Source organism: Lepisosteus platostomus, chromosome 6 (genome assembly GCF_059453375.1).
Source record: "Lepisosteus platostomus isolate fLepPlt1 chromosome 6, fLepPlt1.hap1, whole genome shotgun sequence".
NCBI lineage: Eukaryota > Metazoa > Chordata > Actinopteri > Semionotiformes > Lepisosteidae > Lepisosteus > Lepisosteus platostomus.
In genome coordinates, this window is record NC_142616.1 from 64,957,070 (window position 1) to 64,980,591 (window position 23,522).

Here is a 23,522-nt window from a genome sequence, read left to right on the forward strand (position 1 = left end):
GTATCTTTAATGCAAAACATCTTCACTTTATGCTTAATATGAGGTTTAGCCAGGTGCCTTGCCCTTTGAACCCTCTTGGCCTTGTTAAGGGCAGCCCTCCTTTGGGAATAGACCAGAGCCTTGATCAGTCCCCCTCCTGTGAAGCTCATTTTGGGTATAATGCACAAATCGTCTTTACCTGCTGACTTGCCTTCACAGGTGGCGTTCAAGACTGCGTAGGTTCTTGTTTTTGTGAAATGAATCGTTTGTGAGTCGACACAGGTGACTCATGAATGTTCAGTGCAAATGAAGATCTGAAATGTATTTTTTGGAAGGGGGGGGTGACTCGATTCATTAATTAAAAAAAAATCAGAAAGCCAGAAGTCTTATTTTTTTAGATATACTGTATATTTTGGCTATATAATAAACAAGAACAGTGATGCATCTCATCACTAATGTTTCTCTCGGCTGGTATTTCCCAAACTGATTGGGAATCCACAAATTAATCATATACTGTAATGTGACAGAATTTCTAACACCTTATTTGGAGATTAGGTGTTCCATTAATAGGTGGGTTAATTTGTTTAGATTTTAGATTTTAAAATGGAAATTGACTTTTTTGAGGCAATTACAGGAGTAGATGCTTAGCTTCTTTTTTAAATAATAAGTTATTGATCATCCTTATGAAATGTGTATGTGCATTTTTGTCTTCTACTGAACATTCAATCACAGTGAGATTCTGTGTGAAGCCTTTATATAAGTTAGAGTTCCCATGTTCATATTTAATGTGTCATTTATATAAGTTCTTTTAATTAATTTCACAAAAAAGTTTTTATCAAGTGTCATAATAAGACTTGGCTACATCGTCAATTTATATAGCTAAGTATTTAATATTCCAGCATTCTGCACCTTTGTCTCCTGACTGAGCTTGCTTCAGTCTAGCGCTCTCCGTAACTTGCTAGAAAGTTGGAGGTATTAAGTGTTAAACTCTAGGTACAGAAAAGGTGTCATATTATGATGAAGTACCATAGAAATGGAGATTCATACATTATGAAGGTAATGAAATTGAACCAGACTGTAAAAGATGAGAAAAGATGTGTGGATGGCCATACTGATCTATTAGACTACCCAAGGGGTGGGGGACTAATTGACTGGAATAAAATATGGATGATGTCAAGCAAATATTGTATAACCATTAAGGTGGTGTTATACAAAATAGTTCATTGAGTTTACCCTGTAAAGATGTTGTGCATAGATTTTACAGTCTTTTTTCAAAACACCCCAGAAACGTCACAACTTTCGTTTTGGTTATATCCTGTTGTTAAAACATTCTGAATTGATCTGCAAAATGATGTAAAGAAAGGTTCTAATATTGACATTTCTCTTAGAGACATAGATTTTATGTTACATTTTAATCCCATTGGAAAAACTGACTTAATCATTATACTTGCTCGACATTGTATACATAAAATTGAAATGGTCAATGGAGAGACCCACATTTGAACAGTTCAAAAAGACATAAGGGTATTTCACCAGACTGTTTTTAAAATGTAAGAACACGAAAGCTCTGGGCACCCTACCTTTCTTTACCAGATTTAATATTTATTTGTTAAATTTAACGAAATTAAATTCATTCTTCATTTGAATGTCGAGGTTATCTAACTATTATGTACGGTAGAGCTCCAGTTTCATATTATTATTTCTCTTATTCAAGGGAAGTGAAATTCTCCCCCAGCTTGTCACACCCCACTCCATTTTCGGGCATACGGTATAGATCCTCCATTTTAAAAATTCAAAAGACTGTTAGGGAATTTGTCTGGAGACGCTACATAATCCTTTTAGATATAAATCCTATTTGAAATGCTGAAATATGAGTTGGAGGCTGTACGCATAATGTTGGGATTCACTGAAAAGTACAACAAAAAGATCTTCGTAAAGTTTTTTTTTTAGATAAAATATGTCTCGTCCAAAAATAGACTTGGAACCATGCTAGTAAATTTTTAAAGCAAAGAATTCCAAGTAGCTGCTTTTGGCCAGCTAGAAAGGCAGTGGGAAATGTTTAGTCTATGTACAGTATACAACACCAGCAAAGCACTTTGCTGGTTTCATTCAGCAGATTTTCATCACTGTAAATGTGTGTTCTGGGAGTGACATCTACTAATGACTGCCTGTACCCCCAGTTCCTAAACCTGACTGTAGCAAGGTTCTGTATTTAACTTATCAATCCAAACATACAGTACCAACTCATTGTCCAGTGTCTGTTTGGAGACAGGTACGTAAACGGTTGTGTTTTTCAGTCATCCGAGACTAGCACATAGACTAGCATATAGTCTGAATACACTGTCTGTTTTAAAAAGCAGTAATTTTAATTGGGATTTTTATTCTTTCTTTAGCAAACGTTTTCTTAAATATTCAGTAAGGCTTCACTCTGTAATAATTTTTTTTTCTGGTAAACTAGTCAATCCAACTGTAAAATGAAATGGGAATCTCAACCCTCTGACCATTAAATTACAATCTGTTTTATTTACAAATTAATTATGACAAATCGGCATGCCAATGATAGAGGCTTAAATGCAAATCATCAAGGGAAACGCAAATCTGAACCTTAATAACAGAAGAATTAGCAGAAAAGCAAGAGTAAATAAAAATGAACCATTTTAGATTTTACTTAATAAATTATAATAATAGCCAGATCTTTTGTAATTACGCCAAGTTGTAAAACATAGGTTACTTTGTCACAAATTGTTAAATGTCTTTGTTATAACATTATCATAATTATCATAACATTATCATTATTATGAATACTCAAAGCTTTCACATCCTAAATGGAAAAAAGAATGTAATATGTATTATGTGTTGTGCCAAAATAATATTTTCCTTCAGTGGATTCAATGAGATACGTTTCTTAAATAACAAACCTCGTGCTTGTGGTCTGCAAGACTTTATGACGAGTTTTTAGTTTACTTCAGGTGTTGCAATCTATCTAGCAGTATATAAGACCCAATTTTGTGTGATGGTGTTTCCTCTGCCTACCGTTGTCATCCCTCCAGAGATTAGCGCACCAAAATTTAAATAGACACAAGAGTAATCGGAAACAAAAACAAACCTGAACAAGGAAAGCAAAAAAAAAATATATAATAAAGAGGGGCAATAATGTTGTGTATTAAAACAGTGTTCACTTTTAATACTTTGTATCCCCTGCAGATAAAAAAAAAACCTTTTCCAATTCAGAGGCTATCAGCATTGTAGGTGCTGACTGATAAATGCTATCAGGGTGTCACATTCCATCTGGTCTTCTGTGCAACTTTCATCTCTCCCTCTCTGAGAGCTTGAAGAAGATGCTCAGGGCTTCCAGCAGAAAACTGTAATGGAAAAATGCAGTTTCTGTCATTTCTATTGGCTGCTTGAAATCTGTCTAAAGGAACGGCTCTTAGACGTTAATCAGTCTTCACTTATCTCAACAACTATGGATACAGAAGATCGTTCTGAAGCTGAGCTGTGACAAGGTTGTCGCAGGATGTGCTCGGGCCTCCAACACAAGTTTCACAAAGTTGGTGACAGTGTTGTTATAAACAGTGCTTAAAGTAAACCTCCTGACAGAGGTTAGAAACTTGGGGCTCACGTTTGACCTTGTGTACTCACGGTATCTTTCTTCCACCTGCACGGCATCGCACATTTACGACTCTGCCTATGTGATGCTGAAATATTGATCCAGTAGATGCATTTACAGTATCTCATCAGGATTAGACTACCGTAATGCCTTACTTACCCACATGTCTTCTAAGGTACTAAATAAACATCAGTATGTCCAAAATGCCTTGGCGCAAATGTTAAATAAAAGCTGTGTGCAAGAGTATACTGTAGTAATGTCGCAGGTTCACATTCTCATGTAAGGCACTGCATGGTCTCACTCCATTATCTTAAGGTTGTATTGCATGAGTATAGTCAGTCATTAACGTGGGAACTGCATATTCAGGGCCTACTCTGTCCAATACCAGGCTCCCCGGAAGGGGTGATAGTGACTTGTATGAATCTCCATACGAAACGCCACCAGAGAATGACATTTTTAAAAATCACTTCAAGTCCCGTCCTTTCGTTGCAGCTTTAATATGTAATTTTCTCTTCATTTTACTAGATCTATGTGTTGTATTTCTTTTTTCTTTCTTTTTATTTATGTATTATTTGTGTGCTTCTGTACAGGATTTTGAGTTTCTTAAAAATGCTCATATTTTATTATTATTACTACTACTACTATTATTATTTACTGATATTTTATTGTTATTATTTACTGTTATTTAAAGAGCTCATTTTTGTTTGGCATGATGAACATTTATTTTTTTTTAGTTTTGAGCTTCATAGAACCACAATACGGCTGGGAAAAGAATCGAATGCTTTTGCTTTTTTTCGTTTAGCTTGTTTCTAGTGGCGACATATGACATAGCTATTTATTTGTACAGGTAGCATCTCTCGATTCTAGTCGAGATCTTGAAGTTTCTTACCTTGAAAGGTTGCCCCAAATCTATAAAGGTATCCATGTTAATCTGTGAAAGTTAGCTGTGTTACACTGAGGAGCCCTAATTAGAGTGAAAATCTATTCATGGTTGCTAACTTTGATTAAGGAACAAGTAATAGGTTTATTCCATGCTGAAAAAAAGAAGAAAGAGAACACAACGTTTCGGCCGTGGAGCCTTCTTCAGGTGTGAGAGAGACAGGGCAGTAGGCAAAGGTAATGTAGCGGGAGAACAAAGGTTGGGAGGGAGGAGGAGTGAGAGGCGGGAGCAGGGGACAGAAAGAGAGGCCAATCAAGAGGTGTGAAGTCAGAATGGGTGCAGAGAGGTGTGAAATGAAACTTCCAATGAATGGAGAAAATTTAAAAGAACAGTAATCTGTCGTTAAGGGAAGGGAGAATGTGTGATCCTAGCTGCAGAATAATTTTAGTTTCGGTGGTCTTTCTGATGTATGAGTTCGGAAAACCGTCTTTGAGAACACAGACGGAGAGATTAATATACCTATAAACCTATTACTTGTTCCTTTGCAGCCTACGCATGCTGACGCAGCTACCCACCTGAACAACTTTGATTTAGTATGTGTATAATGCCAGGATGAGAAGTTGTGGGACTTTCCGGTTTGCTGTATTGTTGTGACTGGACAAAAAGAATGCTGCTCATATTCGTACCCATTATTACCCAGAACACCTTGTGACAGTTGCTCATAAGTCCAGGCCTCACCTGTTGTGACAAGTGTGAAATATAATTTGTAGTCCTTTTAAAAAATCTGAAACGCAATCTTTCCAATACCATAATGTGCAAATGTTGCTTTGTGAAAGTTACATTAGATGGATGAACATTATTTTATATAGGAAAGCGTAATCTAGCTTTCCTCAGGTATTTGGCATTTTGCTTTCTTAGCAAAGCATAATAACTGAGGTGTACTGTTAATAGCACAACACAGCTGTCAGTTCTAAGACACTGAGTCATTGCAATTTGCAATTATTATTATTGTCCTTTTATGTAGAGAGCAACAAAGCTCTATGACTGATGTATAGGATGCCTTTGTATTTCAAACACAGCCAAAGTAAAAGGAAGATTTCAGATCTTCAGGCCTGTCAGTTACTTTGCCGCTGCGGTGGATATGCCAGTGCTGTTTAAATTTTGTTTTGAAGTTTGTTTTATTTTCTTCTACTGCATTTTTACACCTATCAGTTCAGTCCTAGCACCCTGAACAGCCCCTGGATATTCTGCAGCACTGAGCAGGGATACTGTACATGACAGATCTAAGAACTGCTAATAACTCCTGAAGACACCCTAACAATGTAGTATCAAAATGATCCTTACCACTTAAAGTCCATGAAGCCTTTATAAGCAATGGATTTTAATATTTAAGTTATCTTGACATTGAAATGATGATACAGCCTTCTATTTGAAGAATACAAAGTGCAGAGAAATAGCAGTGTCCCCCAGGTCTCTGAAGTGTAATGCAAAAATTATTATTATGTCGGCCAGCCAACACTGTGTAGGGCTTTGTAGAGAATCCTGCTGGCTATCAGTCCATTGATGTTTGCGGTTTGTTATCCATTTCTGGGAGATCAGATTGACTTCCAGACATGTGACCCTCCAGAGCACCTGCTGGGAGGCGGTAGCTTAATTAATTAGCAGCTGCTTTCTGAATGGCCTGGGTGGGCAACTCATGAAGGTCATTCACGGATTGTGTTCGTTGTGCCTGTCCCCTCTCTATGAATAATGCAGATCTCTTTGCTTCTCATTCACTTGTTTTCTCACTCACCTCACACTAGCATTTACATGGTTTTACGGCTCACCATCTGCCACTGTAAAAGTAGATTTAGCTTTGTTAACCCCCCGCTGCCACTATCCGAAACTGCATCTAGGATTACGTTCTTCAAATCCCCCCCCATAGCTCTATCAACGCAACTGTTTTTCATGTATGCCATTTTAGAATCTGGCTTCTTGGCATTTGCAGGAAGGCCATATATTCACTTAGAGTTGTAAAGGATAATTTGTCATGTTAGATGAATTCCCAGTGTACCTGAGAACATTATGATTTTCTGTAGACTCTAGCTCTGCATTCGCCTTCCAATTACAATCTAATACTCTAGCTGCTGTTGTACATTGCACAGTGAGCTCTAGCAATGGCAGAATCCCATATACAGAAATATGACTAATAGTAAATTTCCTGAGCCTGTACAGTGGTTGCAGATATGAGCTGATGATTGTCAGATTCTTTAGGTGTCTCCCCCCCCCCACCATGATCTTCAGACTTACTGTATCAACCCCGTGTTTCTCTGCATGCAGCGGGAGTCATGCTTGGCTATTTGTGGATGTCACCTCTGTGCTGATCTTTGATCTTGCAGTCCGCCTGAGCCCTTTGAGAGGGAAGGAGTCTGAAGGCAAGGCGTGTGGGAGAGGTGCTGTGTGTGAGTCCAGTGATCCAATCACTGGGGTTGATCTACCTGCCACAGTCTGGGATAGTAATAATTCATAATTGTTTACACCTATATAGCGCTTTTCTGAACGCTCACCACACATCAGCTATCAGCTGGGATAGCCTGGCCTTTGTCATTTTGAATCTAAACTAGACTCCAGTGCCTGTCGTTGCAGACAGAATGGTCACTGATTCATCTGGTTTATTATTCTTTGTGATAAATTGTAGCAAAAATGTACTGCATAAATATGTAGTTATCTGTGACAGTCTAGTTTTTTCTGCGGTTTCGTAATGCTTCAACCTGGAGTTCTCCACCTCCCCTCTATTGTGAGTAGACTAATCAATTATTCAGCTTACTTTGATTTACTAAGTTGTGTGGAATGCAAATGAATCCCCAGCCGGTTTGGTTTTGGGAATAGAGCAGTGAAATTAATGTTACATTTATAACAAGAATAGCTTATTTCAAATCTGAAACTATTGCATAAGGGTCAGCTTTATGAAAAGTGCACCACGAATGCTTTTGCCTACTGCTTCAACCCCCCACAGGCACGCACATGGAAGTGATCATTCAAAATGCCAATGACAAATAAATTGCAGCCCGTTACTGAAATTTCATCAACATCTGCCTTCCTCTTTTGGTTTTGGTAAGGTTAATAGCCCATCAAAGCTCTTGAACACTGAAACATGCCTTTTCCTTTTTTATGCCAGAGACATGGTTTTTTGGTGTACATGCAGTACCTATGGTGCTTCACTGAAGGCAACAGCAGACCTGGCTGTTGTGTGAAATCAGATAGTCTCACGCATTCATAGGTGATGGTAAGGTAGGTTGGTCCCTTTTCAGGCCATAAAGGCAAGGGGGGCAAGGGCCACCATTTTTCTCAACCGTCCGACACTGGAGGTGGAGGTGATGTGGTCAGCATCACACTCCGGCCGGCCTGTTACCCCCAGAAGGATTGACCCCCCCGGTACTCCTTTGGAAAGCAGGCTGAGTGGACCGGGGACGGCTGGAAGGAATTAGAACGAGCTACATAGCTTGCCCCTACCTGGGATTGAACCCGGGACCTTCCAGTCAGGAGCTAGACGCCCTTGCCATCTCCCATAGGTGATAGTTAGCAAATACAGTACCTACCAACTGCATTATGTGATTAAGACAGCAGGAAGCTTCTGATCCAAATGGATGAGGGGGCTACATAAACATCTGTGAATGTCATAAAGTGTAATCAGAGGTTAGTCCCCTGAAGATCTTTCACACTGCGGTGCAGAGAATTGAACAGAGAGTGTCTTCCCTTTCTATGTGAATTTAGAAATTCCGGTATGCAGTCAATCGCAGTACCCTAAAGGAAAAGAGCGATGAATGAGAGAAGAGAAAAAAATTAAAGCACAAAAGAGAACGTTCATTTTTATTATGTAGATGTGAGTTTGAAAAGACTTTGGAAGATGTCCTTCTGTTCAGATGAGCTTCTTTCTGTTTACATTTAAACGTCTGCATGTAAGACATTTGGCGAGATGTGTATGCAGCAAGTTAAATTCGTTTCTTATAAGGCTGACATGAGGTGCATCTGATGTCAGGCAGGGAGTTGAGCATGTCGTAGAAAACTCCGGCTAGTTTACAATTCTTCAGTTTTACTGAAGATGAAACAGATTCTGTATTCTGTCGAGAATGTGATTTCCATCTCTCAGGGTCTGCCTTCCAACTGTGATTGCTGTTGTTTCTGTATGAACAGAATATTAAAATCAATGACTCTGAAGGAAGAGCTTTGTGCTGCTCCTTAGAGAATTGTCTATATGGGAAGCAGTCTTATAATGTGGTTTGTTTTTAGTGTTTGTCCCAGTAAAGGACCTTGACAGAACTGCCAGTTCCAAAATATACTGAAGGAAATCTTACTTTTGCTTCATCACTTGCCTCCCTTCTCTTAGCCAGCTGTTCTAAAGTGCTCTGTCTCAGTGCATGCACTTTAGTTTTATGATGTTTCAGCAGTCACTTATAGTGCACTGATGCTAGCCCTTCTTTTAACTGAAATAACCAGTCACAAAGTTGGAACTTTGGTGGTGTTGGATTGTCGTACGACTAAGAAACAAGCATAACGAGCAACTCTTGTATTGTACAATTCAGTGTATTTCAAAGACATGTCTTCTTTGAACAGACACCAGAAAACAGCTTCACATCAGATCAGGCTTCTTAATGATCTCCTCATTAGTCACTGATCCTGGAAGCAGCACACAGGGGTGGCCCAGGCTGTTTTTGGTTTGGATGTGAATCCCTGTTGCAAACTGTGCTTCTGATTTGGCTGGGGAAGGATTTCCAGAGCTTGCAGTCGGTGAGTGGGTTGAAGATGCTTTGTGGTCTATTATTGAACAGATGGAACAGTGAGAAACCTAGAAATGGTACCTCCCGAGCAAGGCCTGAAGAGCATGGTTAGTAGGGGAATGTTTAGGTACAGTACTGCTTGCTTTTGAATGTGGTTCTAAATAGCAGAGAGGGTGGTCTCCAAGCAGAGTCAGGTGATTCTGGAAGGGGACTGACTTCCTCTTGAGCAGGAGTACCAGACCCTTGAGAGCTATGGTCCAGCTGGATCTTTGGATACTTTCTAATCATGACTTACTAAAGGCCCAGGAACGATGGAAATTCCCTGCAATTAAGTGAACAGGGCAATTCATTAAGGCTGTAGTTAAAGTGGGGCTTGCGGTCTTCAATAAGGAAGTCTGGATAATTCTTGCCCTGGAGGAAATGCTCAGCTTTCTGAACAAACCACCACAGCACCAACAGAGAGATTATTTTTCTTAATGTAAATTTCCAGTATTTTGCATGTCTTAATTTTTTTCCAGCCCTAATCCCGGAGGAACACTTTGTCCTCTATTTGTTTTTCCAGGTGATCTACCAGAAATGTTTACAGATATTTGCTGAAAACTGTATTAATCTTCTTATTTTTTATTTTTATTAGATGTGTTCCTTCAGTTAGTCCTTAGTGTCAAAAATGTCTAACTTCAAGGGTACTGATTACATCAACTCTACACAGCCTCGCTCATCTTGCTTGCCAGGATTTCTGACTGAACAGCTCTTACAAGTTGATCAGTCTATGATGAGCAGACCTACAGCAGGTGGGAAGGACACTGTACAGGACACCCAGTTAGTTACATTTCAGGCAGTGCACCTGGTTGAGGACAATTCTGGGATCCACTGCTTGAGGGTTTTATTCTCTTTAGCAGTTCTGCGGCTTACGTACCATATTTGTCTTGTTCTTTATTAAAACAACTGCCGTCCCCTATTCTGAAAAGCTTAGCATGAAAATCACAAGTTTGATCTATCTGGCTGGGAAAAATCTGGGGTGACTTGTAATGAGGGTATTTTGTTCTGCACCCAAGCAAGGAAATGAGAGAAAACAAGGACACAAATTGCTGACTGGGAGGTGGCTATGGTCCCTGTGGTGCTGTCCTGAATGCCAGCACAGTGCACTTTTCCTGCTGCCACCTTCAGCTCTTCAGGAAGCAGAGTATGTCATAGGAAGTGCAGGGTCCACAGAGACCCAGCGAGAATTCAGTCCATTGCTAATACTGTAGAAGTTGAATGAAAGTGACCTGCACCTAACTGATTGTGAAGGAAGAAAGTGAGAAAATAATGTAAAGCTTCTGAAGTATAAAGCAAGAACTTTTGAGCCTCCTTCACATAGATTTAGTAGAAGCAGAAAAATAACATTCAGTCAGTATCTTGTTAAAGGTATGTAAGAGCCTACAAGTTCATTGGTATTAGATTTTGTACAATGGAAATATTGGCTACATGCCTCACTTATATGCAGGTGTGGCTTAAGCGCAGGTTGATTGTAAGCAGAGTCCCTGTCAGAAGCTGCACCTGAAGATTGTAATGACTGTTTATAGGGGCCACTGACTACGCAGGACAGGGCAGCAACTGAGAAGGTGTGGCGATGTGTACAGGAGGCAGCATGTGGGAGCAGTGGGAGGTCAGCAAACATGTAACTGAGGCGGTCTAATAGTGAGGAGGAGTTTGTACATATTGTACCATGTGCACATCAGTGACCTCCTTACATCATTCACATTTTGTGGTATCATTTAGCATATTCAGTTCTTGGTTGGTTTCGGTCACAGTTAATACATGAGTTGTTAGTTTCCCTTTTCATGGATTCAATACTGCTTCAGGTTTGCAAAGAACTTCCCATTACAGTGCTCTGCAATAGTTGGGAGACGTTATTTAAAAGCTTCAGAACAACAGATTTTATTTAAATGTAGAAGATGACTTATAAATCTTATCATTGGGTATCTGTATGAAATATGTGCTTACTGTATGTTTCTCATTGCTGCCTGTTAACAGCACTAAGAATTTATCTCTTTGCAATTAGTAAGTATTGGTATATTTTTATTTTAGGGAATTAAACCATCCCTACTTAATATTCTTTTGGACGTTTTGCAGAGCAGTTCATTTACAGGATGAAGAGTTTTCAATAAATGGGTTACTGCAGAAGAAGTTTTACTTTTGACATTTGCATGTGATGATTTGCTCAGTACTGCTGTCAGTGACGTCATTGTGCTTAGGCTTGGCATATAAGTGAGGCAAATGTTGTGCTGAAACAACACTGAATCTTTAGATCTTGATTAAATCAGATCTAATGGCACTAGATGAACCCATTTTATATTGAAGTTCCCAGCAAATCTATTTATTCATTCATGCATGGTTTCAGACAGTCCTCTATGATCAATGCGAAAATGTACAAAGTACTATAAAGTCAGATATATTTTATTTTGTGGTTTCTAACAGACGTGTAATACATCATGGTTTGGGACAATTACAACACTGGATAAATTACTTTTATTAAAATGTTTTGATTTATGAAAGGCAAAAAGTATAAAAACAGCCACGATTTCCATAGAATTGCTTTGATATATGCACATCTGCTCTGCATTCAACTAACAATTTGTATTTTCATGACATACGTTTATATTAGTGTGTTATTGCTTTTTGTCTTGAACTCAAAGTACTTTTTAAATAAACATAAGTGAATTCTGTGTGTGTGTGGTCCTGTGTTTAAAATACAACTAATAATTACAACAAAATACAACTAATCAGTGTATGTGAATCATATCCTACCTTTAGAACAAGTAATAGATTACATGCTGAAAAGAGAAGAAAGAAAACGCAATGTTTGAAGGCTCCACGGCCAAAACATTGTGTTTTCTTTCTTCTCTTTTCAGCATGGAATAAACCTATTACAGCCCATGCATGCTGACACAGCTACCCACCTGAACTATATCCTACCTTTTGCCTGTTGTCTTCCACTTCAGAGTTCTGTTTGGCATCAGCTGAATTTGTTATGGGAAATGGATTGATATTATTCATTGTCGGGGAAAAAAATGACATTCTTGGTGTGATACAGTATGTCGAATTTCTAACCGAGAATGATTGTTCCTTGATGTGATCTTTATCTAAATTAATTCATTAAGAAAAAATTGATATGTTAAGGAAAGAAAGTGGTTGTGTACCTGCTTGTGACTAATTTTTATTCTTAATATTTGATAGCAAGAATGAAGCAAAAACAGGACACTTGTATCGCAATATAATGCAATAAATGAAACAGAGAATCATAAGCTAGTATGTAAACATAATTGTAAGATGAGAGTTAACAGTACTGACTGGTTGGACAATCAGAGCCTAGTTTTTAGAACTTCAGAACAAAGTACTGAAAATGAAGTACTGTATGGAAATAAATTACTGTATGTTGCATTCTAAACCTATTTTAATACACAATTGTACCACCTGTAGGCTTCTGAACTTATTATTAAATCAATGTATTAACAGAACTTGATCATCATAACTTCAGTGAAAGATTAATCTTTGATATTTTGACATTTAACATCTAAGCAAGCTTTGTTCAGCATCATTGCATGTTATGTAATTATACCTTTATGAAGTAAAAAGCAGACAATTCAAAAACAGTGTTTTTTTTGTTCCTGTACTGAACTTTGATTTACAGTTTTGTAAAAATCATTGAGAGCACAGTTTATTGTGCATGCTGTGAGATCTGGGTTGTGTTGCCCTCTCTTTAACCTCAATGGAAAACTAGGCTGTACTCCAGCAATGATCACCAAGAAGAATAAATCTTATCACCACCCACTCTTTCGCCACACAGCCACAAAACAATGGAAAGCTGTAATCGACAGCAAAACCTTCTAAAACACGGAAAATGTACGCCTGCTTGATATGAATCGGAGGATCCTGTGTAGTTACAAATCATCATCTTATGTTCGAGAGGACAACCTAAATCTCCCAACCCAAGCCAAATTTTAAAACTCAGTTTGCATATAGGGCCTTAATCGGTTAATATCTGAAATTGGTAGGAGTTACACTTTCTATCTGTAAACACCCAGCTGGGCTTTTGTGGTGTATTCCGAAGATTTAAAGCCTAAAGAAAACATACTTTCTTTAAACAGCCTTTAAAAAATTTGGGTAGACATGGCACGGCGTACTGCAGTTCACAATACCCTAACCATTTGTGTACTGTAGGCCATAAAGAACTCTTCCATCCTCGTCAAGAGGAATGCTAGACAATACTTACTTGGCAATATGAATACTGAAAGGAACTTCACTCTGAAACTAGCTCCTCTGGATTGCAGTTCTTTGTAGATTCTAGGATAGTTGAGATGGAGGTGGAGATGACAGATTTTCCATGCAGCAGAAAAATCACAAGCATCCAGAATGTTTTCCCTTTCATCTTTGTGTGCAGTTGGTGAATGTTCTATATGCACAAGCTTGATCTACAGACCACGGTAATATCAACAGATGATGATATCTATTTATGCATGTTCAGGAATTGGGCAAAGCTTGCGTGACGGGCATTCATAAGGACATGCATGCAAATAACTTGCAGAGACTTTACCTGGAGATATACTGTGCAGCTTCACAGGGTGGATGCTCTCGCACGCAAATACGCCACGCATGCACCCACACCGTGTTTGTCACAAAGCCTGGGAGATGCTACAGGGCACGACTGTGCGCGCTAGCATTGTTTGCCCCACAGCTTCTCAGCCCTGACTGATCCACACCGACAACCCAGACACACAAGAGACTGATCTGCTAAGAAAATTCAGCTATGGATCAGTGACTCAGTACATCCAGTTTCCTGCTTGTGATCTGTATGTTGTTTTTCGACTAGCAAAAAATATTAAGCAGAGCATGGAAGTAACCATGCTTTTTGGAAATACCTAAGGATTATTTTTACTGCCCTTTCTTGGAAGTCAGAGTCAAAAGTCTAAAAAAAGTGTTCTTTAGTTAGATGTGAGCTGCTCTCCTATTGCTTTTTTTGGTTTTCTTCCAGGTTAATTCTCAAACTTTGGGTTCTGCTTCTTCATACCAACTTTTATAAAGCCACTTTTATAAAAGTAATTTTAAAAAGTCTTGCCTGTGACTCAGGTGAAGCTTTCTTTTGGAGCTTGTCAGTAAGGTAAAACCCAGTGTTTGGAACTGATCTTGAACAGCTTTCTTTTACAGAACACGAATCTTCCATACCTTTTTTCCTCTATGAAACTGTTTATTGTTTCTTTTGATGTAGACTTTTCTTTTTATTGTGTGTTGCATATATATAAGTATATACTTCCACTATTATTTCTATTTGCTGTTTTTTTTCCAGTAAACATGAATTTTAGAATTCATTCAGTAATAAAGGCAATTCATATTTTTAAATATGCAATGTCTTCCTACAGTTAACAGTTTTCTAATTGACTTTTAATATATATAATGAATCCTACCAGTATATTTCCATTCCCTTTGACATTGACGCCAAACTGTGTTTTAGAAATGAATGGATGTTTTGTCGTTACTTTTTTACCTTTTGCATTTTCTCAAAAGCTCAGAAGCTTTCAAAATGTAATGGTGTGACATCTGTTGCAGAATGCTTAAAGCTTCCGTCTTCTGTATTGATTGGCTGCAATCAGCTTTTTGAACAGATTTCAAATTAAAAGGGGGAATGTGCCCCTCGATAAAACTATTAAGATAATCTCCATGGCACAGCCTGTCATCCACACTTATCCTGCTGCCACATGAGCTAGGATGTGAACTGGAAATCACCATACACAGTCCTGACAATAGCTGATAATGTTTTAGCCTTGTAATGTCAGTCTCATTTCATTGTTTCCCATGCCCCTGATAAATGCAAATGATTATCACAGGCTGCATTTATTGTCTTGGAACTGTTAGAATTTATCATGCTGTCTTTTAGACTTGTTTTTTTGTTGTCCTGTCCTGACCTCATTTATCTGACAGTAATAAAACTTTTTTTTTCCCCTAAGCCTGTCTCTATTTTGCACCCATTTGTGCCAGTGATGCTGACATCCTTAGTCCCTTCCTCTTCTGCACTAATCTAACTTCACTGCTGACAGTTCTAGGGGAACGATCTTGCATACTCCTTGTCAAACCTCAGTGGATAGATAATGTGTTCATGCTGCTTTTACTGACCCTTTTAAGTCCCTGTGAGCAGAATTGAGCAGGTTTCCACTCAAGAATATCTCCCTTTTTAAAACTTAGTGTGGAACTTGTGGGTGCAAAGGTACACATTATTAATATATATTTTGTCAGAACATGTGAACAGAATTGCCACAAGGTTCTTAAAATATTTCTGTATGGAGTGAGTCAGAAATCTTGGCTCCGTGCTGTAGGTGAGGTAACATTGATACAATATGGTCATTTCATACACCTAGAAGTTAGCCTTATATCCACGAGGGGTGTATTTCTGTATGGTATTCAGGAGATTAAGCAAGGTAAGTAACCCTAAAGGAAACTGCAAAGCAAAAATATGAGGTCCACACACAGCAGTAACAGATAATGCCTGGTTATACAGGTTTGTCTTGAAAAATAAACATGCTTTTTTCAATTACAGGACAGTTGAACACACTAACATTTACTATGAGAACTGTAGAAATATGTATATTCAAATTCAGTTTTTCAGGAAGATGTAAATTGACTTACATTTTATAAAGCTACTTAAAACAATTTGGGGTCATAGAGGGTTTTTTTAATGTGTCATCTCAGAGTGGTGTGAATATGCACCTCAGTTTTTGGTTGGGGTTGAATGAATGTATGAAAATGCATATACTGTACAACCTTTTAATCACATTTGAGGATTAAAGAAAGGTTGTAAATAATGTCCCTCCCGGTCTACAAATGAAGCTATGAAACGCTTGTGCCCACCTCAGGGCTCTTTTTTTGCACCATCACACTGCTCTCATACTGAAAGGACTTGAAAAGGAGAATGGGTCCTGACAGTGACATTAAAAATAACCGTGTGAATTGCGGATAGAATTTCGATTCCCACATTTTATATACCTCTGTGGGATGTGTCCGTGAAATCCGAATTAACATTGCTGTTAAAGGTGTCTTAAACAACTGCAGTGCACAGAGATTTGAGGAAAAAAATTTGCGAAGAGTTTCATTCACTCACTCTGGTTTGAATCATAAACCTGACAAAAATCACATGGCTCAGAGTCCAACGGCATATCACCATCTGCTTCCAGTGAATTGACTCCTTTTTAACTCTGAAAGTTTATTTGACAAACACTTTGCATAGCAGCCTAGTCAAACAACAATCTGATAACATCTTGAAAAGAAGGGGGTTTCATTTTCTTTTATATAGCAGGTTGAGTCCAAAGAAAAATCTTACAATTCCTGGAAGGCAGACTCTGAAGGAAGGAGAGACAGTTTAAAAGAAGTAAAATAGGACAGGATAGATGCGATATTAGTGGATAATGGACAACAACAATTTAAACAGATTCTGTCTGAAGGGCTGAGAGAATGGAACCCAAAAGTGAGGAATCAAAGATATAAAACACATCACAGTGGTTAAATGGTTCGCTATGATCTGAAAATAAGAAGAAAATAAGGAAAAGGGGGAAAGATCCTGTTTATACAAGAAAGTCCACTTAAAGAAAAGGAGTATTGCTCACATAGTTAGAAATAGATATTAGGCCAAGAAAGAAATAGAAAAGAATATTGCAATATAAACTTTTTTATAACGTTCTTTTTAGAACCATGAAGGATAAAGTGAAACATATCAAGGAAGATATACTGTATGTATAGTTTTTACAGTGACTATGATCAGCACATTTTGCACACACCTATGTATTTATTTTGATTTATTTTGTTGTCTTTTGTTTTATAACTATTCTGATGTCTGTTTTGCTTGTCTTGGGCTGGACTGCTGTAACACATCAGTTTCCCTACAGGATTAATAAAGTATTATCTACAGTATTGATCTATATGCCTTGGGTAGCGAAAGGACAGAGTTCTGTATTAAGTACTGTAGGGATAGAAAAGCTAGAGGTGCTTTAGATGTTAGAAGCTCTTGAAGTGAATAGATCCCCAGTTGCGGTTGGTACTGTATCTTACCAGTTGTAGTCCAGGAAACAAGGTGTTCTTCAGAAGTCATTGATGTAGCTTTTTTGGGCTATAGTTGTCTTCTCTTCCATGAAAGGTTATGGAAACAATTATTAGAGCTTTGGTCATGTTAACTGTTAACACAGAATGATGTTGTTTCCAGGTACTACTAAGAACATTCAGTCCTCTCAAAGAGAGCCTGTTCCTTTTTGATACGGTAGAGATGGCACCTGGAGATGCCCGAGAAATACCGGGGTCTGGATGGCTGGAGTCTGTTGCATTTTGATTATTGAGGTTCCTGCGGGGAAGGGGAAGGTGTGTGTCAGGTCTCCTAGTCTGCAGCGGGTTAGTTAGATTGATGTTACTTTTAAGAGCTTAAACCTTTGATGTCAGGAGGCCAGCCTTTTGACATTGTGGGGCTTGTCCACTGTTTGTGTTGCTCAAACGTCGGAAAAATTGCATTCTGAATCCAGGGTCCAACTGTTACACTTCCTCATTGTTATACCTGTGTTTCCTGGTTTTTCATTCAATACAAGTTCTCTGCTGCGTTATTGAACCCTTATTTGAAAATAGTGTTAGACTTAAAGTTCGTCTCTAAGAAGTGGCGAATTTCAGGTATGGTGATAAATGTTTATGGGTAGTTTGAAATCCCCCAAAGTTTTCTAAAGTTTGTGGGTTTAGAATGAACTGATATTTCAAATGTGAAATCTTTGTTGATTCTAAAGATTGAGTGTTTAGTTGGAAGTCAAACTAAAGATCTTATTCCGGGGATTGTACCAAATACTGGAGTCGAAAGGTGTGGGGGCTAAGGTGAGGTGTTCATCTCGTCTAAACAAAGGTTCTTGGGCAGCATTTTGTTCCATCATTCCAGGTTATCACAAAATCCTTTTAAAATGTCATCTCATTTAAAAGATCCTACGTGGAATTTATATTAAAAGCAAGCTGAGTGATGGTCAGGAATTGATTTCTCTTAGGAGTGGTCAAACCTTCGATTTAAGTCACTTGTCATCAGAGGTCCAAGTCTTTTTATATTTGTATGTTGGTTTGTGCTTGTTGAACATTGACTTTTCTTGTGACGATTACATTTTCCTGTAAATGGACAGAATGAAAATGGAAGTATCATGTCTGTATCTTTCTATGTAGTAATTTAAGTATATCTCCAGACCCTCTATATAAAATTAAATTGGAAAAGGCAGCTGGCTGACTGAACTTTGCCCTGCTCTCATGGAAGAAGCTTGGTTAAATGCAGTTTGAATGCCATCTTCAAAATTTCCTGTGCCGATGAACAGTAAACACTTATATAAATCAATGGGTATGTATAGTTTTCCTTTTTTTAGTAGAATCAGGGCTTTGGACTGCCAGTGCACAGTGTCACTTCCAGCACAGAAGGAATCATGGTGACTGTTCCTCGCTGCAGTAGCATGTGAGCTCAGCCCTGTAATAGGGCTGTGCTGGCCCATGGCAGAGGAAGGTGTCAGTTACGATTAATGTGAGCAGAGTTTACAGGCCCTGAGACCCGACCTCTCGTTACAGTGGAAGTGACAGCATGGATTACGTTCAATTATGGTGAACTACGCTCTAATGCAATGGTCTGACACACTTTGTTGGGGAGCCTGTTGCCCCTGTAGTTTTTTTAAAATAAAAAGACCAATATTTTGAAAGTCACTGCTCAATTCGATATTGAAAAGGATAGAATAAATTCCACTTTTTGTCTGTGTATATGCTTTTGATTTGATATTTACAGAGGCACGGCAAGCGTTCAGTTTATTGTCAGTTACCGTCTAATAACAATATCCGAGTAATACCGCTCACAGATTTTTCATTCCTTTATATTTCATTACTGTTGGAGTGATTAGCTAAGTTATACATTTTCTGATCTGCACCCTTCCTTAGTTTGCTACATGTATGTACAGCTAGACCACAGATTAGGAGTGGCCAGTGCAGACACCAAAGAGCCTCAATCCAGGAGGTTTTGTTTGACACCCTTAATTCTTGCATTTGGAATAATTTCATTTTGACCATCTAAGCAGATGAGTAATGAATAATGTGCGAACACACCAATGCCCTGTTGCTCCCATGAGACAAATCGTGCCATTCCTGAACGGTTTACTTAATGTGTCCCAAATCTTGACCAATGTTTTAATAGGGCAAGATCTTCTGATTTAAGGCTCTCCAGATGCTGAAATTGGAAATCCTAGTGATAGCAGCACGTTTGTAATGCTAGAGTAAGATCAAACAAATTATAGGGATGAACTTTGGAAATTGAATTTTTTTAGACAAAGTTTTACGCTTTTAGCTTTAAAGTTTCTTCTGGATGGATATTTGCCCGTTATGTCTAAAGGGCATGTAGGGGCAGCAACATCCCGTTGCTGTGACTGTAACACTTAGTTTTCACAGGACAGGGTTTTTAGCCTTGTGCCCAACCTCCAACATGGAGGACCTGAGATTGGGTCTCATGCTCTACCAACAGAGCTAGTCGGGCCCCTATTTATGGAGTATACAGTACATTGTTCAGATTGAGCTGTGTTTTATATGCAGTACACATTTACTTGTGTCTGGAGTTTACACATTCTAGTAGTGTCCATGGGGGTCTCCTACCCCTCCCAGGGGGTCTCCTACCCCTCCCAGGTATATGCTGTTTAGGTTAACTGGTGTCTGTAGAAAGTGCCTGTGTGCTTCTGTCTGTCTGCCCAGCAATGGACTGGTGTCCCAGTCCTGGCAGCAGTGCAGCACCTTGGTGTTCCTAGGCACTCGCATTTAAACAAATAATTAGATTTACCATTAGTGCATGCTGCCCAGCCACGTGAAGTGATTGATTCAAAGTACATTTTGTGGGAAATGGTTCCTTTCAGGGAATTCCTTCTGTGCTGTTCTTTTAGTGCTCTCTGAACAAATCTTCCAATTCAATTTATAGATCCAGAGGTAAAAAGATTTGTTTCTGTAGAAGCATAATGACTTTTCACTAGGACCCACACACTAATGCAAGATGATAGTTTGGAGAAAAATGCAATGTCTTAGACTGGAGGTGCCCCTTTCATATACTTTCTACAGTAGTAAACTGATAGGAGCAGCACTAGCGGTAATGTTGAAACTTATTCTATTTCATTATTTAGTCCAAATACAGGACAGGACACCCATGTGGTGGTAAACAGAATATTGTAATTGAGTATTCCTGAAAATGTATAGATGATCTTCCTAATTGGGCATCAATCTTTTTTTATTTTTTTCTGCTTCAAACAAAAATGACAACAACCCGTCTATATAGAACCATTAAATTCAAAGCAGGCCTTCAAGTATATTAGTTTGCATCACTCTTCTTTGCATTTCAGAAGAATTACATGTATTGTGGGTTATCTTCATTAATACATATCTTCACCCAGGATTTTGTCTTCCTAGCTTCATGAAGGTGTGCCTTAAAGACCACTATCAGCCCTATCATTTAATTAACAATTCTTCTTTTCATCAGACGTTGCTTCTGATTGCTTTTCAAGAAACCTAGCATTTTCCCTGATTTGTTGGGAGCTGTTGAGGGATTGGTGGTAATTTGCCACTGCAGGTCTAATTATTATGCTTCGTTTTTTTAGCTGAGAGCTTTCACTAGAAAATAAAAGCGGCCGTGAGCAGAAGTCAACCTTTCACTTAAGCAACAAAAAAAGAAGCAATCTCCCTCATGCTGTGCTAAGTGCTCCATTGAAACAAGAGTAAAACAGCCTACAGCTGATAACCTCATCATTGTGAGACATTGACAGTACAAAACAAGGGCCAACTGCAACAAAAGCAAACATTTGGGTGCTTTATTCAAAAAGTTAAAATGTCTCTCTAATCTTGTAAGAGACCTTTCCTATACTCTAAATGTGTCTATAGCATGCCCAGTAACCATTAATGGAACTATTTGCATGGAAATTGTATTTCTTGTAAAATATTGAGCAACACGTCTGTATGCCCTACTGGGCATACAGGTCTAATCATGCTGTCCTTCTGGATTGCTTATTGATTTAATTGTTTCAAGTTGGATTTGTGACTATTCCTTTTTAAATCTAAATCCCCCTCCTTCATTTTAGAATCTTTTTAAAAGTATGTTTTGCTGAATCTCCCTCTCTTTGCATTCTTTAAATCGGGGATCCCCAACCTTTTTTTTGTCAGCTAAACCCCTTCAACCTGAATTATGTGCCTCAAGTACCCCCTTGAGATTTTAACTAAATCAAACCTTTCAATAAATGTAGATAAATGCTACAGCAACCCTCTTAACACACTTCTTTTCACTTTGTAAACTATTAGTATTACTACTGTTGTTTTTCTTATTCTTATTATTAAATTGTTGTTTATTAATAGGACTATTTAATTTGACATTGACGTTTCCATCACAATCTCACGAACCCCCTGCAGTACTGTTGGTTTAAACCATCTACAAACCATATCTGATTTCTTTTGCTACAGGAATAATAGTTTCTTGAATTTATATAAAGTAGTTTTCTTCACCCAAAAGGACTTCAGATTGCTTCTATACAGGAAAAATACGAATTAAAATGCCCAGTTTTAAAAATACTACAGTACATTGTAGTTTAAATACCCTTAGTCACAATTGCAACAATGCTTCATTCTCAATATTCCATTCTAATAAAATCTCCTTTTGCAAGACGTATTATGTCAAAATCCCTATTTAACATAAATCATATGCATGATTGTGCTTACCGTACAGAGAAAGTTACTTTTTAATTATTCCGATTTCAAAATGTTATTCATAATGTCCAAATTCTGTTTTAAATTGCTAGTAATGTAGTCCATATAATACATGTGATGTGCTCAAGTCACGTTGCAGGAATTTTTCATTTAATTTTAAATGTATTAGTCTTATGTGATTTGTCAGTAAAGTACATAACATCTAAAAACATTTTATGATAAACTGTGTCTTTATTGTTTTTGTTTGTCTTTTATTTTGTCTATCATAAGTGCTGTACTGCACTTAACCATGTTTGTCTCTTACTGTGGCTGACCAGTGATTGTTTGACATTGAGGAACAGGCATTGTTTCTTGATGTTTTTATTCCTGTAATTTTTTTAAAATCACTTACCAAACCAAGTTGGCAAAAAATGGTTAAATCACCATTTTTAATATGTTTTAAGAGATTAATGGTTTCCTTGTTGATTTTGCATTATATAAGGAAACACTTTTGCCTTCTGAAAATATTTACATAAACGTTAATGATTGAATAACCTATGATATCAATTATTTATACTTTTGAGGGCATCTGTCTCATCTTTAATCTGAAACCACAGGTGATCCAGAGAGCTGCTGCTTGAAAGAGCTGAGTCATAGTGCAGCAGTAAGACTAGTCCTTGAAGCAGCTAGGACAGGAGGTGAAGCTCTACACAATGTCACTGTTGAACTGACCAGCTTTGGGAATAGTTACTTAAACACTTATAATTCATGCTGTAAAATTGTATTCGGCATGTCAGATGTCAGTGCTGGAATAAAACAATAGAGAAACCTTTTTGATTCATTGTCTGTGTTGCACTTTTCTCCTAAAACTCAGTGGTAGAGGCAGCAATATTTATATTATTTTTTGTCCAAATTCAGCCTTATTACCATAAGAACAGTAACAGTAAAAGCAACTGTAATTTTGATGTTTATGATTGTTCTGTTTACTTTTTAAAACCAACAAAAATGATGGATTATATTTGGGACTTAAAAGCTTGATTCTGTATGTCAGTGAGCCAATAACAGTATTTCTGTTGTGTTTATTCCATAGTTTTGTCCTGGTAGGCATTAAAGTATTTACACAGCATGTAGTGTCAGTAGCATTCAAGGGTACAGCAGAGCAGAAAGTAATTGCAAAATTCCTTTTGCAGTTGTTTTTGAGCATGAGTAGAATATTCCCATTTAAAGGTGCATTAAAATCTTGGTTATCAAGTCTATAAAACAAGTGACTTGAGCAAAAGCAGTTGATGTTTTAGCAGTATGATCCATCTTCAGTCCAGAAAATGTCTTTTTTGCACTTTACTGTGGTAGGTAACATGGACATACAAGACCTGTAAACAGATATCATACTTCAGAATCAAATCCATGCTACAGATGTTATAAAGAAAATAGGGGGTTGTTTTAAAGAAAAATATTCAGTTAGATTACCTTTTGTTTCTTTTCGTGTTAGTAACAGTTTTGGCAGGCTTCCATACCATTTCACTGTCTGATTTGAGTAGAACAATGTGTTGTTTTTAAGACAGGAAAAAGGCAT

At 37.9% G+C, this 23,522-nt stretch overlaps 1 protein-coding gene and 1 non-coding gene across 17 annotated transcripts in view; one reads left to right on the forward strand and one right to left on the reverse strand.

The window, feature by feature from the left end:
* The window catches only part of LOC148662139 (voltage-dependent L-type calcium channel subunit alpha-1D-like), a 118,873-nt gene that overhangs the window by 22,378 nt on the left and 72,973 nt on the right, over positions 1-23,522 (forward strand). The gene's annotated exons all lie outside the window — the stretch shown is intronic.
* On the reverse strand, positions 13,362-13,477 carry LOC148662140 (U6atac minor spliceosomal RNA). Its single transcript, XR_015939930.1, has one exon. It is a non-coding gene; the product is annotated as a U6atac minor spliceosomal RNA (small nuclear RNA).